This window comes from Sus scrofa, chromosome 1 (assembly GCF_054392235.1).
Source record: "Sus scrofa isolate SSC_HxYL_T2T_F1_AM1 chromosome 1, Sscrofa_HxYL_maternal_Yorkshire_Landrace_v2.0, whole genome shotgun sequence".
Lineage (NCBI taxonomy): Eukaryota > Metazoa > Chordata > Mammalia > Artiodactyla > Suidae > Sus > Sus scrofa.
In genome coordinates this window covers 230204724-230226650 of record NC_139383.1, presented here as the reverse complement: position 1 = coordinate 230226650, position 21927 = coordinate 230204724, and the positions used below count along the sequence as shown (strand labels likewise).

The 21927-nt window shown below is 38.7% G+C and overlaps 1 protein-coding gene and 2 long non-coding RNA genes across 7 annotated transcripts in view; 2 read left to right on the top strand and 1 right to left on the bottom strand.

The window, feature by feature from the left end:
• LOC146407043 (uncharacterized) overlaps positions 1-21927 on the top strand; it is a 118063-nt gene that overhangs the window by 90651 nt on the left and 5485 nt on the right. The window lies entirely within an intron of this gene.
• Positions 6565-21927, bottom strand: part of LOC100737021 (uncharacterized) — a 171855-nt gene continuing 156492 nt past the window's right edge. For 2 of the 4 annotated variants that reach the window (XR_014822414.1, XR_014822418.1), the window contains one exon: positions 13384-15072. This is a non-coding gene — a long non-coding RNA (uncharacterized LOC100737021). Of the gene's footprint in view, positions 6733-8967; positions 9143-13069; positions 13154-13383; positions 15073-21927 lie in introns of those variants that run through there. The other 2 variants (XR_014822417.1, XR_014822415.1) reach the window with 2 other exon arrangements.
• On the top strand, positions 14256-21615 carry LOC146407044 (uncharacterized). The gene is made up of 2 exons (XR_014822430.1): positions 14256-17183; positions 17469-21615. It is a non-coding gene; the product is annotated as an uncharacterized LOC146407044 (long non-coding RNA).

Sequence of the window (21927 nt, the reverse complement as noted above, 5' to 3'; positions counted from 1 at the left end):
GAGCTAACACTAAAAGGTCTCATTATATCCGGATGTACAAACAATAAATTTTAGACCCATATATAAATAAAAAATTACAGAGTGTTATATTTATCATAAAGGAAACAGTTGTAGGGATGGTAAATTTGATGAGTCTATCAACTCTAAATTGAACTGTCAAGGGAGGACTCCTTAGGATTTAAATGAAGTGACGTTGAAGGTAAGCATGCTGTGTAACATCTCAATTATTAAGTGTCTCACCTGAGGCCAATAGGATGGGATACTGGTATTTGCAAACTTGCTAATACTTCAGAGATACGGTACCGATGGTCACTATAACGGCTATGGAGATGGAAGTTTCAACCAAACCAGCAACATTATTCAGGGCACAATGTACAACTCAAAAGACCTCTCTCATGGACTTAAAGAGGCCCTCCATCATCACAGGCAGAAGGCAGACTGAACTGAAAATCAGGCACAGGACCTAATTGTGAAAAACATATTACAGAGAAGATCTAATAGGCAACCCTACCAAATCTCATATGCTAAAGTCAGGTTTTGATAGGGAGGGAATGAGATACTGGAGCATAGAATGGGGCCATCAAGATGGAAGAATTAAAAACTCTGAGTCATCAGAATACTTGGAACCCTCTGGGCCTTCAGAAGTGGCCCATTATTCCTTGCCTAAAAATGTTACAAAGGCTTCCCTTGAAGCAGATGCCTTAGGAGATGGTAACATTCCTTCCTCAAGATTTGTCCTCCACCTCCCTCAGGACATCCAGGGCAATAACCAAGATCAACTCCTCAAATTGCCCAACTGGTAAAATAATGTGAGGATCAAAAGAAAAAACAAAACAAAACATGTTTTAGTTTTCTATTGATGCAGTAACAAGTTATCACACATTTTAAAAATTAAATAATACAAATTTATTATTTAACATTTTATTTATTTATTTGTCTTTTTAAGGTCACACCCTTGCCATGTGGAAGTTCCCAGTCTAGGGGTCCAGTTGGAGCTGCAGCTACAGAGCCACGTCTACGACCTACACCACAGCTCACAGCCATGCCGGATCCTTAACCCACTGAGTGAGGCCAGGGGTCAAACCCGCAACCTCATAGTTCCTAGTCGGATTCGTTCCCCCTGCACCACGATGGGAACTCCTGTATCTTAGAATTAATATAATGTGATAATTCTGTCTTTGCTAGTCTGTCTTCCCTGTTGTACTATAAGCTCTATGGATAGAATGTTTTAGTCACTTTTCTTTGGTACAAACTACAGAGGCTGGCATGTAATTAACTCCCAATGTAAATTTGATGACTTTTTTAATCTAAAAACAGAAAAAACAGTGGTGGATCTTTCCTGTCCACTAGATATACCTTTTGCTGAAAGATATATGTTCTGTTGTGTTGAGCATCTTCTGTAATGTACAACAATATTTTCTAACAAATGGTTCTAGTGTCATTCTACTTTGCATATATATTTAACAAAGCAAAAGAGATTCAGGCTGGTATAATCATAGTGTATAACCATAAACAATCTGATGTAAAGTAAATTCCATCGCAGGTCCTAATTTCTGTATCTAAATTGCTTCCATTGCTTGCTCAACACACTTTTTAAACCTCATTTATAGAAACATTGTCATATTTGTGCAGTGTTTTTGTGGCTCTGAATGTCCACAGTATGGCTTTTTGTGAAGGATGGCTGATTAAAAGCTCTGGAAGTCCAGAAATAAGGTCAGATTTGCCCAATACTTACTAAAGCCTCCATTCAAACAGATTGTTTCGATGACAATGAAATTTGGTAACTTATTTCTTGAATTTCCTATATATGTCAGGAAATCATAGAAGAGTAGATATCTTTTTTTCCCCTGACTTTCCTCTTAGCTTTGCTGTAAAATTATCAAGGTCTCCTGGGACGGTTGCTCTGTTTTATTTATATGGGGCACATGTCTTATTGGTGGATAAAGTGATGGATCCACATGCTGAATGTACTTTTGCAAAGTTCTTTGGCATCACAGATGTTCCATAAATGAGAGAAAACACTTGGAATAAATGGCAACATACAAGTGCAGCTTCCTTTGGCACTTTTCACATCTGGGAAATACTGAGTCAGGAAGAGAAAGGAGATCAGTAGCATCAGATGTGGTTCATCCTATTTACTGGGTCATCCTTTTCTAAGTCAAGCCTTATTGAGTAATCCAGTGACACAATACTAGATGCTTCAGAGAATAATGGAAACATATTTGGGTCACCGTGGAGTAACTCATTTGTTTTTTTTTTTTTTTTTTTACTTGGCATTGCCCACAGGATGGGAATTGTCCCAGCTTTGTTCTGTCAGTACAGGAAACACTCAATAAATATTTGGTGAAATAAATCCAGGTCAGACTATGTCCCCAATGCTGAGATACAAAAGTAAATAAGGCACATTCCAACCCCGGAGAAGTTAACAGTTTGGCAGAAAAATCAAAGAAGCTAGCAAAAGGGTATAATAAAATGTGATAGAAGTAAAGTGCTGTGAGAGCCTGGTAAAGAGTAAGATTAATTATTAGGTGGAATAAGGAGTATAGTCACAGCAAAGATGACATCCTTCAAGATCCAGTAGGCAGAGAAGCCAAGGGAGACGGGAGAGAGAAGAGGGTGTTCTAGGAAGCATCTGTGAGGCCTCAATGAGTGAGAGCACAGTGTATACTCATGGAAATCTATCTAGTTTAGTTTGGACAAAACATGAAGATGCTGAAGGTGGGGGGGGGTTGACAGTAAATTAGGTCTGCAACAGCTGGTTGAGGTTGGCTTGTGAAAAGCATCATAAATCAGACAAAGGAGTTTGAATTCCATTTCCCCCACTGAAAACCTCAACTTTTAACAGCTCCATGTTGCCTGTCAGACTGGATTTTCCAAAAGCTGTTCCTGGGCATGTTAGTTTTATAAAGTGTTAATAAGTGTTAAACCAAAACCTCTATTCAGCTTTCAGTTGAAGGTGGAAACCTGGAGGAGCTTTGTAATTGTCTGGAGGAGCTAGTATGGAGCCCAAGGGAGAGAGAATTTCCTGATATGTGTACAGTCTATCCCTGTCTTAAACTAAGTAACTGCAAAGGTAGACCCCCTAGTTCTATCTCTCTTTCAAATGGATTTTGCCATTCTGCCCTTCAGCAAAATAAGACTGGCCTGCACTGAGAATTATAGCAGGAAGTTATTTGATGCGACTTTTATGTGCGCTTCATCTGAATAGCTGGATTGTCTTTATCTTAAAGGCAATGTGAATGTTGTCATTGTCCCTTTTTTGTCATAAACACCAGGAAGCCAGAGCCAGATCTGTGGCTCACTTCCCGAGGAGGGTCCTCAGGGCATGCATTTGTAGGTAATAGCTGAACCCAGGATTTTGTGTGACTTCCTACATTTGTATTCTTTTTGCTAAAACACCTTCATCTATTTATTTGATCATGTTGCAAGCATTCTGTAACCTCTCTCTGATATTTGGGGCAGAGGGGAAGCTGAGATTAAGGTAGTGAACATATATATCACTTACCAGAGTGCCTGGCATACAGTACATATGAAATAAGGTCTTGTTCTTTAATTTTATTTTATCACGGTTTTAATCCCACCTACTCCACTGCACAGCCCCCATGTTAACAGAAATGGAAAGGCAGCATATATGACTGACAGAAATGATATTGAAATCCTATTTGCATGGTCTCGGGCTCTTTAAGCACAAAATTAAATGGACAAGTATGAATAATTGGCAACTGTGAGTCCGTGAAAGTTGTGATATGAGAAAGACAAGTCAGTAAGTCAAAGAGGTGGTAAATGGAGTTTCTAATCTGATAAGGGAGTTGTGACATCACTATGGGCCTTAGAATCCTCATGTGTACAATGGGAACAGTACTGCAGCCTATCTTATGGAGTCATTATCTTGATTCTGACTTTATATGAGTAAAGTGCTAAGAATAGTGCCTGCCATGGAAGTACTCAGTTATTATTATTGCTGAAAATTATCTCTTATGTGGACATCCAAGAATGTATAGCCATAGGAGCTCTAAAAATTTAGACAAGGAGGAAATCACGTCTAGCTGAAGTCATCTGGGAAGGCTTCCTGGAGGAGGTGGAATTGATTTATTTACTTATTTATTTTGCTTTTTAGGGGCACTCCTGTGGCATATGGAGTTTCCCAGGCTAGGGGTCAAATCAGAGCTGCATCTGCTGGCCTATGCAACAGCAACAGCAACATGGGATCTGAGCCATGACTACAACCTACAACACAGTTCAAGGCAACACTGGATCTGTAAATCAATGAGTGGGGACAGGGATGGAACCCGCATCCTCATGGTTACTAGTTGGGTTTGTTACTGCTGAGCCATAATGGGAACTCCCAGGAGGTGGGATTTAAACAAGCCCTTAATGAATGGAGACAATTCAACTAGGTAGAGAGAAGCAAGGGAAATTAATACTTTTGGGACTCCTCCCCCCAACACATACAAAAAAAGGCAGAGAGGAGGAGGGGTATATCCTATCAGGAAGAGACTTCAGGAGAGCAGAGGACTTGTGAAGGGAGCTAATTGGTGACAAGTCTTGCATGGTCCCCTGTCCTCTTGTGTCCTCCTTCCCCACAGGCTAGCACTAATGCCCTGCCTTGCATTGGGCTCTGGCCCAACTATTCCCCTGAAAGAAAATCCATGCTGTCCTCTGAGAGACACTCCTAGCACCATTCTGAATCCTTTCTCTTCCCGATGCCTAACAGGAAAAATTACCTCACGGTATGATGATTATAGGGAGCTACAGAATCCCCATTCATTCGTCTAGTAAATCCCTACACATGGAATCAAAAGCTGTGAGTCTATTTTGGGCAGTAGAGTGCTTAGGAAGAAAAGTGCAGGAAATGTGAAATGAGAAGATGGCAGCAGAATTCCCATCTGTGCAGACACTGAAAGGCCCAGATTACAGAACATGAGAGAGAAATGCGGTGAGTTCCCGCAGCGATGGCTGGATGGGCTCCAGCATGGAGGCTGCAGAGGGCAGCAGCCAAAATGGCTGCAAGGATTTCAGAGACCAGGGTTCCCAGGCACCTTTCTCACACAGATCTGTTTAAAGAGAAGAAAATGTATTTTTACAGATGTTCCATAGTCTGGTACTTCTTAGAGCCCTTACAATTTTGAAGGAGGAAAAAAAAAAAAATCCTGTCAGCTCAAAGACATTAATTAAGCACAGTCCTATACCAAGAAAGAAACTGATTTTAAACTGCAACAGTGAATTGTGAATCAATAAACGGAAGGTTTGAGCGATGTGTGTAGGGCAATAAGCTTATGCCTATTGGTGACAGAAGCCTTAAAAGCAAAAGGATGAAGATAGTAAGCAAAGAGTGAAATTCCAATTATAGTCATTTATACCCTGACTCATTCCAAAATTATCTGAGCCTGCCAAAATTCAAGTTGAGAATCCAAACTATCTGAATTAACACCTGCCGACACCACTGAGTATCACATTTCTTAAAGCAAATGCTAAACATGGTATGGGAGAGGTTTTTGGTTTTTTATTTTTAATTTTTTAGATTTTCCTTGCTGACATGAAACACTGTTCTGAGCAGGAGAAAGAGCATCAATCAAGCTGGCAATTCATTTGAGTCAAACCTACACTCCCCATTTCTGTCACTGTCCTCAACACCACAGAGAAACATATTTCATAAAGGAAAATCTCCTAAATTAAATTTTTTTATTAAAGTATGAGACAGATTCATGCACAAATCACAAATATACAGCTGGATGAAATAATTCCCCAGGCAGCACCCAGATCAAGAAATAGAACACTGCTGGGGTCCTAGACACCTACTCTATCAGTTACCCTGCATATTTGATGGTAACTCTTCTCATGATTTCTAACACCAGAGATAACTCATGCCTGCTTTTTGAGCTTTTGTAAATGGAATTATACATCTACTCTTGCTTCTGGCTTCTTTCACTCAACATGACATTTGTGAAATCCATTCACAAGGTTTGTTCACTGAATCTCATTGTTGAATAGGATTTATTTATTTAAAATGCCACGATTTACTTACCCATTGCATGATTAAGAGACTCGGGTTATTTACAGTTTGGGACTAATCCAGGAAATGCTGCTTTGAACATTCTTGTACGTGCCTTGCATATGTTAGGATTATGCCCAAGAGGGGAATTTTTATGGGATATATTTTTGAGTGCTTGTTATTTGCCAGAACTAGGAAAGGCTAGGCACTGGGATAAAATCATGCAAAAACCCAGTCCTTGCTTGCATGTTTGTTGGGGTCACATGTGAGACTTGGACTGAATGGGGGGACAAGAAAAATGAGAGGGAGGGAGAGGCTGGAAAGGCTTCTTGGTAGAGACGATACTCCAACTGGGTTTCAAAGGATGAGGAGGCATTCATCATGGGAGTACACTAAGCGAGGAGGCGGGAACAGCTTGTGGGAAAACAGAGGCAAGCAGGAAAGCAGGTCAAGTCCAAATATAGTGGTTAGAGCTAGAGAGAAAAATGGGAAATCTGTGGTGACATTGAGGGCTAAGTAGGTAAGGGCATATCATGAAGAACCCTGCTGGCACCCAAGGAAAAAAAAATGCATATATATATATATGTTTATTTATTTATAATTATCCTGAATGAGATGGGAGGCCACTGAAGATTCCAAGGCCATGGAGTGACAAGATCAGCCCCTTCAGTGGCTCTGTGGAGGCAGGACTGGAGAAAGAGAACCAAGGAGTTGGAAAGGGACCAGAGAGAATGCTTCATCTGGAAAGGGGAAAAGAAATACGTATCTTAGCAGATGGAAAGTAGGTAATTCTTTGAAGAAAGTCTGGCTTTGGCCCAATATCGCAGCCAAATGGAACCGGCTTCTAATAGAATACAGTGCATGTTGCGGGGGGGGGGAGGGCAGGGAGGTGTGCAGGCGTGTGGATGCCAAGTTTCAACGTGCAGAAACCACACATAGTAATTCATGCAGAAAGCTTAGAGGCCAGCAGGCCACCTGCTGACATCCAGATTGGTGCAGGCAAGGATCCCTCTGCTTGATTGCAGAAAGGCAAAGCATATGTGTGAGGAGTTCCAGCCAAAAGCCAGTGCAGTAACAACTTGGGTCTGGAACAGTGGTGTCAAAATCTTATCCCTCCCCACCCCCTCTGGAGACAGAGTTGGAATGTTGAGTGGAAACCAGCAAGTTCTAATCCCACCCAGCTTCCTGCTAGACTCAAGAGGATTCTAGAAAAGTTTCCAAGCCTCTGTTTTTCTGATTCAAATCATAGATTTAGTAGTGATATTTTTATGTCAGCTTATCTAATGTGGTGGCCTGGTTGGAGCCCAGAAATTTGGCACTGGGACACATACGGACATTTGCACAGCAGAGAGGTGTATAAAATATGATGGAAAGATGCTAACTTATTAAGTTCAATTTTATACCTAAAACAGAAATTTACTTCTTGTTCTTCAAAACTAAAATTGGTAATATACTAGAAAATGTGAAAAAATTCATAAAAGTAGAAAACAGGAGTTCCCGTCGTGGCGCAGTGGTTAACGAATCCGACTAGGAAGCATGAGGTTGCGGGTTCGGTCCCTGCCCTTGCTCAGTGGGTTAACGATCCGGCGTTGCCATGAGCTGTGGTGTAGGTTGCAGACGCGGCTCGGATCCCGCGTTGCTGTGGCTCTGGCGTAGGCCAGTGGCTACAGCTCCGATTCAACCCCTAGCCTGGGAACCTCCATATGCCGCGGGAGCGGCCCAAGAAATAGCAACAACAACAACAAAAGACAAAAGACAAAAAAAAAAAAAAAAAAAAAAAAGTAGAAAACATTTGCCCCATGTTTCACTGGCCAAAGAAAACTGCTGTTAGGAAAGATCTTTAATTTCTTCTTTTTAAAAATATTTCCATCCTTTGTGTAATCATAAGGCAACATTCATTTTTTGCCATATCGGTATTATCTCATAGCTTAAGTTTTTAGATCCTATATTTTTTATTAAAAAAAAATTCATTGCAAAATTTATAAGCAATACATGCAAGGAAAAGAAAACCACCCATAAGTTCTGACCACCCAGAGATAATTATTACTAGTTCTTAATACTTCTTTCTTGATATTTTGTTATGATCTATAATTTAACAAATTTATTGTTTTATTTCACCAATTTTTCATTTTTTATTATTACCTACATATTGTATCTTTCCTAATGGTATTCCGTTGTTTAGCAAAATATTTAAATAATTGCTATTTGGGAATATTCAAGTTTTTTCCAATTTTTTCATAATATGAACAATGCCACATTTGTTCAACTTTAAAAAAAATACATTTTTACATGGATTTGCTGGAAAAAAATTGAAGACTTTGGTAATTCTATTACAATTTTCTATCTAGAAATTACATACCAACTTATAGTACCAACAGGAAAGTTTTGCTTATTTTGGCACAACTTTACCAACACTGGGCATTACCAGTCTTTGAAAAAAAAAGTCAAAAGGAAATTTTATTTTCTTTATTACTAATAAGATTAAATATTTATATGTTTGTGGTACATTTTTATTTTGGGAACTGCCTGTTCAAAACACAATTTTTATTTTTTTGGCCACACCAAAAATGGAAAAAGAGGTGCAGTCAGAGATGATTGTACTAACTCCTTTGCCTTGTACTTTTTAAAATTTATTTTATTGCAGTATAGTTGATTTACAATGCTGTGTTAATTTCTGCTGTAAGCCAAAATGATTCAGTTACACACATATATATTCTTTTTCATATTTTCCATTACGGTTTATCACAGAATACTGAATATAGTTCCCTGTGCTATAGAGTAAAACTTTGCTGTTTATCCATTCTATATGTGATAGCTTATATCCACTAATCCCAAACTCCCCTAACCCTCTCTTCCCAACCACAAGTCTGTTCTCTGTTCTATGAGTCCATTTTATAGATAAGTTCATCTGTGTCATATTTTAGATTCCACATATGTGATATCATATGAAGTTTGTCTTTCTCTTTCTGACTTACTTCACTTAGTATGACAATCTCTAGGTCCATCCACATTGCTGAAAATTGCATTATTTCATTCTTTTTTGTGGCTGGGTAATATTCCATTGTATATATATGTACCACATCTTCTTTATCCACTCCTCTGTCAATGGACATTCAGGTTGTTTCCATGTCTTAGATATTGTGAATAGTGCTGCCATGAAAGAAGGAGTTACATATATCTTTTTGAATTACAGTTTTGTCTGGATATATCCCCAGGAGTGGGATTGCTGGGTCATATAGCAATTCTATTTTTAGGTTTTTCAGGAACCTCCGTACTATTTTCCATTGTGGCTGTACCAATTTACATTCCCACCAGCAGTGTGAGAGGGTTCCTTTTTCTCCACACTCTCTCCAGCATTTGTTATTTGTAGACATTTTAATAATAGCCATTCTGACCAATGTGAGGATGTAACTCATTGTAGGCTTGATTTGCATTTTTCTAATAATGAGCAATTGTCTTATTCTTTCAGGATCATCTTCTGGCACATTTAGCATGGATACCCTAGAGTTTAAAAAATAATTAAACTTTAGGAATTATCCTTGGTTATAGATACAGACTCTCCATTTTTTTTTAAAAGGCGTAATCTCACTAAAATATACTAGAGACCAGTTTGTGTGAGTATATGAACATATGTATGTGTCTATGTATTTGGCACTAAGGTAAAAGTGTTTTAAATCTTGATGACCTAAGAGGCTTTTTAAAATAATTTTATTGGGGTATAGTTGATTTACAATGTCATATTAGCTTTAGTTTATAGCAAAGTGAATTTGTTATACATATGCATGTATCCTTTGTTCCCATAGAGGTTATTACAGAACATTGAACAGACCTCCCTGTGCTATACAGTAGGTCCTTGTTAATTATCTATCCTATATATGGTAATGTGTATGTGCCAACCCCATTGGGGGGAGGGATAAATTGAGAAGCTTTTATAAAAATGCACATTCCTGAACACCATCCATGGCATCTGGGTATATACTACTATATTTTAATGTGCTTCTTATGTGATTCTGATGATAAGAGTTGTTTTCTGCTATTTCCCTCATAACCTCTATTATTCTTTTTTTTTAATAATTTTTTTTTTATTTTTCCACTGTACAGCAAGGGGGTCAGGTTATCCTTACATGTATACATTACAATTACATTTTTCCCCCACCCTTTCTTCTGTTGCAACATGGGTATCTAGACAAAGTTTATTATTCTAATGATTGTTTCTTGGTATGTTGTCCTTTATTGCTCTTCAGCTAGAGTTTATCTTCAGTGTTCTGCCCTTCACATGATGAATCTAGCAGTGGATTTCTATATTGTTGAAGACTCAGCATGGTTTTTTAATCTGAGGTTCATGGCTTTTCTGTAGTTCTGAAAAATTCACAGCAATTTTCACATAAACTATTGCCCCTTCCCTATTTTCTCCTTCTGAAATTCCCGTTACACCTAAATTGAAACTTCTAATTTAAACCTCCATTTTTCCTAAGTTCTCTTTTGGGTCTTATACCTCTTTATCTCCCTCCACATAATTTTCTCAGATACAAAGAAAGAACTGATCATATGAAAGATGTGCCAATCTTCTCTTAAACTGGCCATTGTCTTAAATTTTATTTACAACTTTACATTTTGAATTGTTCTATTGGATTGTTTTTCATATCCATCTGTTCTTTTTTAATGCTCTCTTTTTTCATGAGGGTTTTTGTTTCTCCCTTTATCCCTTTAATGATTGTAAATACACTTAGTTTATACATAGCTCTAGATGATTCTATCTCAGGTTCTTGTGGTGCTATTCCTCCCACAGGTATCTGCTGACTCTCCCATATTGTGGAGCACTTCCTTGTTTACTTTTAAATTGTAAGCATATTTTCAGCTAGGTTATATTCCCTGTGGAATTCCTTAGTACTATAAGATTTGATAGTAACCATTCAGAGAATTCTTACATCTGATTCTTCGAGGAATTCCAGAAGTTTCAATGGTCTGAAATATTAACACTATCTACATAATTATCTCCATTTGGGATTCCTACACTATAAAATAGTCTAAATCTTAGAATATATACCTATGAGTAACAAATTTTTTTAGGGCCGCACCTGCGGCATATAGAGGTTCCCAGGCTAGGGGTCAAATCAGAGATGCAGCTGCTGGCCAACACCACAGCCACAGCAACATGGGATCTAAGCCAGGTCTGTGACCTACACTACAGCTCATGGCAACATTGGATCCTTAACCCACTGAGGGAGGCCAGGGATCGAACCTGCAACCTCATGGTTCCTGGTTGGATTCATTTCTGCTACGCCATGACAGGAGCTCCAAAATAAATTTTTAACTTGCCATTTATTGTGGGGAACATTTTCCCCATCTAGATTGGCATTCAGTGACAACTTTGCCAGTTGCTTTTGTAGGAACTGAACCATATTTCCTAGTCCTCTTCTAGGGTAAGAGCTCTTCCTTGGTCCTAGTTTTATGTGTGAATTTCAGTTTTAACTCTTCATCCTTCCTAGGCCCAAGGGCAAGTCTTTTATTCTAGACATATGCTAAAAATCACCTAGCTATTAGGTCCTATAGACATGTCTGTCTTATGGATACCCTTTGTTGCTGTTCTGGCATCAGCTTATGCACTTACCATATTGGATATGAGATTCTTTTATTTCTGGCATGTAAGAATTTCTTTTCTCTCTTTCTTTCTACCTCCCTCCCTTTCTTCCTTGGATAAGTATGTGAAATAGTTTTGTTATATTTTGTCCATCATTTCTATGTGCCCAGAGTACACAGAAGGATGTCAATATGCTAAGTATTTAGAACCAGAAACCTGCAATAGTCAGGTTTGGAGACCACTACCGAGTATAATAGAGAAGACACGACCTTTAAAACTGGAACCAGGAGTTCCCACTGTGGCTCAGCAGAAACCAATATGACTAGCACCCATAAGGACGCAGGTTTGACCCCTGGCCTCACTCAGTGGGTTAAAGATCTGGCATTGCCGTGAGCTGTAGTATAGGTCTCAGACATGGCTCAGATCCTGTGTTGCTCTGGCTGTGGTATAGGCCAGTGGCTAGAGCTCCAACTCAACCCCTAGTCTGGAAAGGGTTCATCCTAAAAAAAAAAAAAAAAGATTAAAAAACCCCCTGGAACCAGAGTTTGAGCTGTTGGATTTCACTACTTTCTATTTGATTAAGCTATGCTAAGTCATGTCATCTCTCTAAGCTTCATCTTTTTTCATTAAGAAAATAGGTATAATAGGAGTTTCCATTGTGACTCAGTGGTAATGACCCCAACTGGTATCATGAGGATGTGGGTTTGATCCCTGGCCTCACTCAATGGATTGAGGATCCAGTGTTGCTATGAGCTGTGGTGTAGGTTGCAGACACAGCTCAGATCTAGCATTGCTGTGGCTGTGGTGTGGGCTGAAAGCTGCAGCTCCAGTTTAACCCCTATCCTGGGAACTTCCATCTGCCACGGGTGCAGCCCTAAAAAAAAAAAAAAAAAAAAAAAAAAAACCAAACAAACAACAATAACAAAAAAATTAGGGATAATCGGATTGCTAATTTTCCTTATAGGTTCTTCCTTGTTGCTGAAATTCCTTCCTATTTAAATTCAAGACATTTTGTCCATCCTCTATTCCTACAAATATTGAAGCAGATTTCAGTTTTCTTGGAGGCAAGAACCATAGATGATTCAATATATTCCTTCACAAAAAATAATGAATAAAACAGTATTTGACTGATGAACCTTATTTGTTTCCTTTTGTTAATGTACTTTTCAGTACTAACCAACTGAGGAAAACTGGTTTAAAAAAGAGAAACTTGAGGTTGGAAGAAACAATGAATTTCATTTCTCAAGAAGTTTGCAAGGGTGAACTTAGATCTTTGTGGAGTTTCACTCCTTACAGGTCTCATTTCTCTCTCCCTCAAGTGCATGCAAGTGAAAACATATTGGTTTGGAGGTTCTGCTTGGATAAATGTTTCAGAGCCAATAAATCTGTCACAGTAATTCTGAGGCTGAGCCAAGGTGAACAGTCATGCAGTAATTGTTCCAGAGCCCCAGGGTACCAGGCAGCACAAGCAGAGAGGTCCTCGCATGCCTGCTCACCTCATGCCCAGGAGCAGAGATGTCACCTCACAGGAATATGAGGAGCTCACCTCAAATCCTGTACTTACCATGTGGTAAATCTCCCTGTCAAATAGCAGAGCAATCAGATTTAAAATACAATTACAGACAAAAAGAGAAGCACATAAAAATAACCAGTTCTTTTGTGATCATTGGGGTTGGTAGACTCCAGGTGAAAATTACTGTTCATTGGGCAAGGCAGTGTGGTGGCATCACTCTAACAGTTTAGTGTACACATCCTTTGTTTCAGCTGCTCACTTCTAGAAATGGATGCCATAGACACACTCACACAAAAGTTTATGGCAATTTAATTTTTCGCAGTTTATTTCTAATAATGAAAATTCTGAAGAGAATAAAAATTGTCATTAATTGGGGGTTGATAAAGAAGATACATCATACAATCGAGTGTTCTATAGGTACTAGAATTACTCAGTAGGTCTCAATATACTGAAATGGAAAGGTGTCCCAGATGGGTTGACAAAGAATGTGAACTTAGGAGCCAATCTGCCTGAGCAACATAGGCAAATAGCTTCCCAAATCTTCCCAGCTATTATATGGCTCACATATCATGAGAATGACAGTAACACTTGAGCCATAGGATTACTGTGACCATCAAAATGAGTTAATACATAAAGTGTTGACAACAATGTCAGAGTCATAGTCAAGGACTAAACAATTATTCTGTTAGCTATTATGAGGAGTAGGAGTAGTAGTAACTAAAAATAGCAATCTAATGCTGACTGTTTATGCCTGGGTCTTTTACTTGTGGCATTTGAGGTGAAAGGGAGGAACATTCCATTTTGTTTTTATGCCATTTGGATTAAAGTGAACATAAGACTTGAATTAAAAAGAATAATTAAAATCATTATTCAGAGGTATACTGGATAAGAAGATAGTTGTTTTGAAAGTTTGACATGTAACAGGATGTTACCAAAATCACAATTAGTGATGGATGTTTATTACATTAGATACTGATAAATATGAGCAATCCTTTACATTGTAATCTCTTATAACTGTAATGCATCTTGGACTTAACAGAATCTTCACATTCATGAGTCCATTTAATCCAACTAACTGGATCATTAATGAGTTTATTTAATTCCTGTGAAGTGAATTTTCATATTTATTATTCCAAGTAAGGAAGGGAAGAGAGAGAAAAGAGATTAAGTTTTTTTTTTTTTTTTTTTTTTGGCTTTTGCTGTTGTTGTTTTTCCTGCTCATGGCAAAACTGAACAGACTACAAAATTAAAGCTTAGACTGTTAAGGACTTGCCTTAGATCGGACAGCTTATGAGTAACAGAAATGGATGAAAAGCAGGCTTCTCAAGGCAAAGCTCTTTCTACAAAACCCATAACTACCATGTGACCTGGGTCACTAACATAAAAAAGTAGATTTATACATACATAACATTATACATAAACACTATCAAGTATCTGATTTGGTAAAAAGTGAGTTTATAGTGGGTCACCAGGAGAGGAGCTAAAAAGTTAGTTCTCTAAGTTTATAAACAAAGCTTATAACTGCCCTAGGAAAAATATGACCAGTGTGAATGGCAACTGACACAAAAAAAATGTATGTAGTTGGCTTCTCTCCATAGCACCCTTGGGTGGACAGTACTGACAAGGCAGGACCCTAGGGTGAGAACATGAATGATGAAATTGCTGGACCCTAGGGTATAATTAGACAGTTGCTTTGGGAGATAGTTGAGGTCACAATAACAATGAACAAATTGAAAACAACAGGCCAAATAGTCTGATAACTATATCATCTTTGGCAAGCTGATATAATCTATGGTTTTCTCACCTCTAAAAATGAAGAAGTTGGACTAGATGGATTCTAAGGTGTCTTCCACCCATCTGTTAACCCATTCATTCAATGAATAGGCATTGAGTGCCTTTTTTTTTTTTTTTTTGGTAGTTCCAGACACTGAGGAGACTAGTTGAATGAGATTGATGAGGTTGCTTCTCTCATGGAGTGCTGGGAGGCTAGACAGACAATAAACAAACAAGTCAATAAGAAAAATATCAGATATTGATAAGTGTTACCAATAAAATTAAACTGGTTAGAAAGAAAATGACTTAACAGGTACTCAAGGTGGGTGCCTATGGAGGGCGTCTCTGAGGAGGTGAGTTTTTAGATGAGGTGAGAATATAGAATTTGCCCTGTGAGAATGAAAGAGAAGCTCATGCTAGGCAGAGGAGGAGCTGATTCAAAGAGTCTACAGAAGGAAGGAGATTGGTGCTGTGAGGAACCAAATGAAGGACTGGTCAAGAAGAGCTAGAACATGTATGGTTCTGTAAATCACAAAGACTTTTTGAGGATTTTAAGTAATAGCATGCTCTGATTCTGTGCTTCTAAAAAGTTTACTATGGTTGCTATGTACAAGACTGGAAGCAGGGATCCCAGGTAAGAAGCTCTTGGAATAGCCCAGAAGAAAGTTCATGATGTCTTTGTCTAGGGTAAGAGTTATGGAAATGCAGAGAACTGGACAGATTCAAGGTGATTATGGGAGTAGAACTAACAGTGTTTGTAAATAAATGGCTTTTGTGGATTAAGTGAAAGAGAAGAATCAATGATGATTGTCAGATTTAGGGTTTGAGCATGTGGCTGAATCTTTGTGACATTTCCCAAAATGGGAAGAAAGAGGTAGGTAAGGGGCAGTTAGCATGTGTACAGTAGCAGGGTAGATTTCTACTGGTCATGCTAGGCATTAGATGTCTATTTAACATCTGTGTGAATATGCTAAGTAGGCACCTAGTCAGGGGTCCTAGGGATAAAACATAGTTAAAAGGTAAAGGTCTCAAAGTCATTGCCTAAAAATATGGACTAGATGGAATCATCTGCAGAAACCTGGCAAACCAAAGATGTGAGTACAGGATCATAAAGCACTGTTACATTAGAGGGCAAGTTAAGGAGATGGACCAAACAAAGAAAAGAGTACCAACAAGACAGGAGATAGAAACAAAATCAGGAGAAGGCGTGTCCAGGGAAGCTTCAAGAGGTAAAGAGCAATCCAGTGCATTAAATGCTGCTAGGAGACTTACTTAGGATAATATCAGAAATCAAGTATTTGATTCTGCATAAAGGAAATCACATTTAAGGATCCAGCTATATCTATAACTACCATGTTTCTATAGCACTGAAGGGTTTTGGGAGGAACTCCCAACAATATGTTTACCAAGAGGTCTAGAGCATTAAATTGAAAGTCAATAGACAAGACATTCTAGGGTAACTTTTCCAATATGCAGAAAATCTCAAGCTTGCTCATCAAGAGGATAAATAGGAGTTCCCATTGAGGCTCAGTGGTAATGAACCCAAATAGTATCTATGAGGATACGCATTCAATCCCTGGCCTCGCTCAGTGGGTTAATGATCTGGCATTGCTATTAGCTGTGGTGTAGGTTGCAGACATGGCTTGGATCTCACGTTGCAATGGCTATGGCATAGGCTGGCAGCTGTAGCTCCACTTCAACCCTGAGCCTGGGAACTTCCCTATGCCGCAAGTGTGGCCCTAAAAAAAAAAAAAAAGATACATAAACATGTGGTTTCAGCAGAGTCACTGAAACAAGGAGACTGAAATACTTCAAGATAAATGTAATTATCTTAATGAGTAGAATAGATATACATGCAGTATACATGTTTAAGAAGTTAGGATTATACGTTAACTTGGCACCAGTCCAGAAGTCAAATTTATCAATAGCTATCACGTAACTATTAAAGTTTTTAACTCAACAATTGATGTTTGGGTATGTGGCACGAACTGAATAATGAATGATTCTTCTTCTGGCTACAACAGTCTTTACTTAGTGATATATGGCATTTGTCTTTCTGACTTACTTCTCTCAGTATAAGAGTCTCTAGTTCCATCCATGTTGCTGCAAATGGCATTATTTTGTTGTTGTGGCGGAGTAGTATTCCATTGTGTATATATACCACATCTTCCTAATCCAGTCATCTGTCTATGGACATTTGGGTTGTTTCCGTGTCTTGGCTATTGTGAAGAGTGCTGCAATGAATGTGCAGATGCATGTGTCTTTTTCAAGGAAAGTTTTGTCTGGATATATGCCCAAGAGTGGAATTGCTGGTTTGTATGGTAGTTCTTTTTTTTTTTTTTTTTTGTTGTTGTTGTTGCTATTTCTTGGGCCGCTCCCGCGGCATATGGAGGTTCCCAGGCTAGGGGTTGAATCGGAGCTGTAGCCACCGGCCTACGCCGGAGCCACAGCAACGCGGGATCCGAGCCGCGTCTGCAACCTACACCACAGCTCATGGCAACGCCGGATCGTTAACCCACTGAGCAAGGGTAGGGACCGAACCCGCAACCTCATGGTTCCTAGTCAGATTCGTTAACCACTGCGCCACGACGGGAACTCCTGTATGGTAGTTCTATGTATAGTTTTCTAAGGTACCTCCATACTGTTTTCCATGGTGGATGTATCAGGTTACATTCCCACCAACAGTGCAGGAGGGTTCCCTTTTCTCCACACTCCCTCCAGCATTTGATATCTGTGGACTTATGAATGATGGCCATTCTGACTGGTGTGAGGTGGTATCTCATGGTAGTTTTGATTTGCACTTCTCTAGTAATCAGGGATGTTGAGCATTTTTTTCATGTGCTTGTTGGCCATCTGTACATCTTCCTTGGAGAAATGTCTTTTCAGGTCTTTTGCCCATTTTTCAATGGGTTGTTCACTTTTTTGCTGTTGAGCGTATAAGTTGCTTATATATTTTAGAGACTAAGCCTATGTCAGTTGTATCATTTGAAACTATATTCTCCCATTCTGTCAGTTGTCTTTTTGTTTCCTTTTTAGTTTCCTTTGCTGTGCAAAAGCTTGTCAGTTTGATGAGGTCCCATTGGTTTATTTTTGCTTTTATTTCTGTTGCTTTGGTAGACCTGAGAAAACATTTGTAAGGTTGATGTCAGAGAATGTTTTGCCTGATATCACTTATATCTAGAATCTAATATACAACACAAATGAATCTTTCTACAGAAAAGAAAATCATGGACTTGGAGAATAGACTTGTGGTTGCCAAGGGGGAGGGGGAGGGAGTGCGATAGATTGGGAGCTTGGGGTTAGTAGATGCAAACTATTGCTTTTGGAATGGATTAGAAATGAGATCCTGCTGTGTAGCACTGAGAACTATGTCTGGTCACTGACGATGGAATATGATAATGGGAGAAAAAAATATATATACATGTATGTGTAACTGGGTCACCATGCTGTACAGCAGAAAAAAAAAATTGTATTGGGGAAATAACAATTAAAAAACAAATAAATAAGAAATTCCAGGGGGAAAGAAAAAAAAAAAACAGTCTTCCTTTAGGAAAAGAATTTGTAAAGCTGATTAGGGGTAGAAAGTGAACATTGAGAACAGGTCAGCATGAATCAAACAGCTTTACCTTAAAGTGAAAACTCAAATACTTAGCTGTTTGTGCTGCTATAATAGAAATTCTCAATCTTCTCAAAACTTCAATATAATTTTACACAAATAAATACCTCTCATACCTAGTGAAAACCCAATAGGTCCTGATAGAAGCTTTTCAGTAAAAAAGCGAACTCATCACCCAATTATTCTACAACACACTTTACAGTCAACGAGCCAAATCCAACCACATGGAGCTTCCAATCAGCATTTTTTTAACCTTTCAAAGTGTAAACAGAAAGCCAAGGATTGTTTGATAACTTGAAGAAAGCCTCCAAAATACAAGTTAAAGACATCAAAACAAAAGTGGGGAGGAAAGGAAACTCGAAAAGTATGACACACTAAAAAGAAAAATTTTTTTAAATCATATTTAATGACTTCAGAAAGAGAAGATCAGCTACTGTTAAAAAAAAAGGTGAGGATGCTATTAAGAAAGAATAAGCAGAAATTATTAGGATAAGAAATCATTCTTACAAATTTGTAAGTAAGACCTAAAATTACACATATATATATTTATATGTATATTACACATTTGTAAAACATTTAGAAAAGAAGATAACATTTCAAAAACCTTTTAAAAAATAGAAAAAGATGAAACTGGAAGGCCGATCTAGGAGGCCCAACATCTTATCAGAATGATAGGGTCCAGAAGAGAAAAATATCAAGAGAAATATTACGAGAACATTTTCTGGACCTGCAGAACACTAATGGTCCAGACTAAAAAGGCCTGTTGAGCACCAACACAATAAATAAGAAAAGATCTATCTTGTAAAATTTCAGAATACCAGGAAGATAGTAAAAGTTTCAAGCCAGAGAAGACAGGTCATATATAAAAAGTCAAGGATGAGAGGCCATAAACGCTATACCTAGGGCTATAAAACTAGAATACAAACGTTTTCTGACATTTAAGATCTAAAATGTGTTTGTCTCCCATGCCCCTTTACTCAAGAAATCTTCTAAAGGATGGTCCCCACTCAGGCATTGAGGTAAACCAGGAAGGAAGAAGTGATAGCCAGAAAAGGAGTGATCAGTACAGAAAGGAGATAGAGGAAATTCCCTGGACAATACTAAGTCCTACTATGACAGTGGGCACAGGTGTAGTAAACAGGCAATCCAGGTGACAACTAGAGGGCAAGGACATACAGGAGGAAGAACTATTAGAAAAAAAAAAATGAATCAAGTGCTTATCTGATAAATTTGCTTGTGTGGAAAATTTTATCAAAGGCTATGTCACTTGAGTTGGGGAATGTGGATACAGAAGCCAGACTGACTGGGTTCAAATCCTGCTTCTGCCACTGTGATCCTATACCAGATAGTCGGCCTCTCTGTGCTTCATGTTTCCCATCTGTAAATTGTAGATAAGAGCATACCTACCTCATAGTTATTTAAAAAATTAAATACATTACACTACATAATAGGTTAAAAATAGTGCCTTGAATATTATGGGCTCTCAGAGGGACTGAAAAGACAACATGTACAGAGAAGAGAGTACTTTTTTCAAAACATGAGTAATAGCTTTAGGAAAAAATAATAATTGAATAAGAAAGGAAGCAATGATAATAGGTTCCTTGGCTTAATCGTGAGTATTCTATTGTCAGATAATGCAAAATATTGAAAACTGTAAGGATGACAAACAGGAAGGATAGAGGAAGGGTAGAGGGATATGACATAAATCTTTACCATAATAGGAAGTGATAAGAGGTGGCATCCTATTTAGAATGAAGAATTACATTTTAAAATGAATGACTAAATATGTTTAAAATAGTCCTGAAGGAACAGGACATGAGTAACTATGGCCATTTGGTTACCGTCATAAATGACCGAGTGAGTCAGACACTCAAGGGACCAGGGGCTGCTGCTGGGGTTCCAGAGCGCCAACTTCCACGAGAGGCCTCAGGGTCTAGGGGTCCACCATGGGGTTGGCACTGCTGGGGACAATGGTAGGAAGGGAGAAGCTGCTCTCCTTGAGCTTGCCACCCCACAGGCCCACAACGTGGGTCTCCCATCCCCAGGGAAGGTTCTTTTCCTGTCTGGAAATGTACTTAGTTTCAGGATAAGGATTAGCAACCTAATCCTAAAAATTCATGGGCAGATCCTTCCTTTTTGATCTCTACCTCCTAGGACATGGGTTATGTGTGGCTTGACACTGCAACCGTCCCTTAAAAAAATACACTTTGGTTTGAAATCATATTTTCTAAGCCAGAAAGTCATGACAAAAATTGATATTTGAAGGCACCTGACTGATATATAAATAAAGTGATAAATACCCCCTATGGCTGCTTTGTAATTAAATAGATTAAAAGATTGTGCCAGTGAAGAGCTAGAAGGATGAGAGGGAGGGTGGAAGGTTGCCCACGCAAGGATGAAGCTTAAGTGAGACTTGATTTTGTCTGCGCTCCAGATGATGTTTCAAAGCCAAGCCAAGTGATGAGTACCCTGACAGCACCCCCAGGTAACAGTGCTGGCTGGCACTCTTCCCCCATGACCCATCCCTAGGGTTTGCCTCCATCCCTGGACAGGCTCCCTTGTGGTATTCAGCCCCCACACTCTTTTTAAGGGCTGAATAAAACCATAGGACTAGCCAGCATGGAGGAAGTCACTTTATTAAGCATTTTCCTGTCTAGGGGACAGATGTGTTTGGATTTCAGTGAAGGAACTGAAATTTCAATAGCTGAGCTTGAGACAGCTGCTTCAGAAACCCAGAGGGAGATATAAGGGTCTTGTGTTTTGTACTGTAACTTGGCAACCCCAGAACCCCTCCTGGCTGCCGCTGACCCGTGGTATTGGCCCAACTCCTTAGCAAGGGGCCTTGAGGCGATATTTCCAGCTGTGTCAAGAAGAAACAGGGTGGTAAAGTCACAGAGATTCCTTGCTTGAATCACAGAAACACCAAGACACCACCTGAATATGAAACTACCACAAAATATAAATGAACATATGTTTTATGGCAGCCACAGGAAGTGAGGATTTTTTTAAGAAACAAAGTAAGTACAGATGAGTTTTTTTGGTTTTTGTTTTAAGAACATCTGAAATCCTGAGTAATAGCCTTGGCCTTATAATGCCCATGGATTTTGGTGCTTTAATATTTTGGTGCTGTTAATAAACAGGAACACTGAGTTTTGGGTTTTAATTTCTTTAAACATGTTCCTGTAAAATGAATTCACCCTAGCCAATTTTTCTAGAAAGTATTTTACTTTCTCACTTTTGTTTTCCTCTAGGTTAGAGCTATGATTGAAAAAGAGGGAGGTTGAAGGAGGGAACAAATATTTATAAAGTGTCCCTTTCTGTGCTGGCTTTGGACTAAGAAGCTTCGTCCATGTAATCATAAACATTGTAATTCTAGGAATTATTATTATGATTCCAATTTTAAAGATGAAGAAATGGGAGTTCAGTTTCAAATATGTCTAAAATCACAAGGC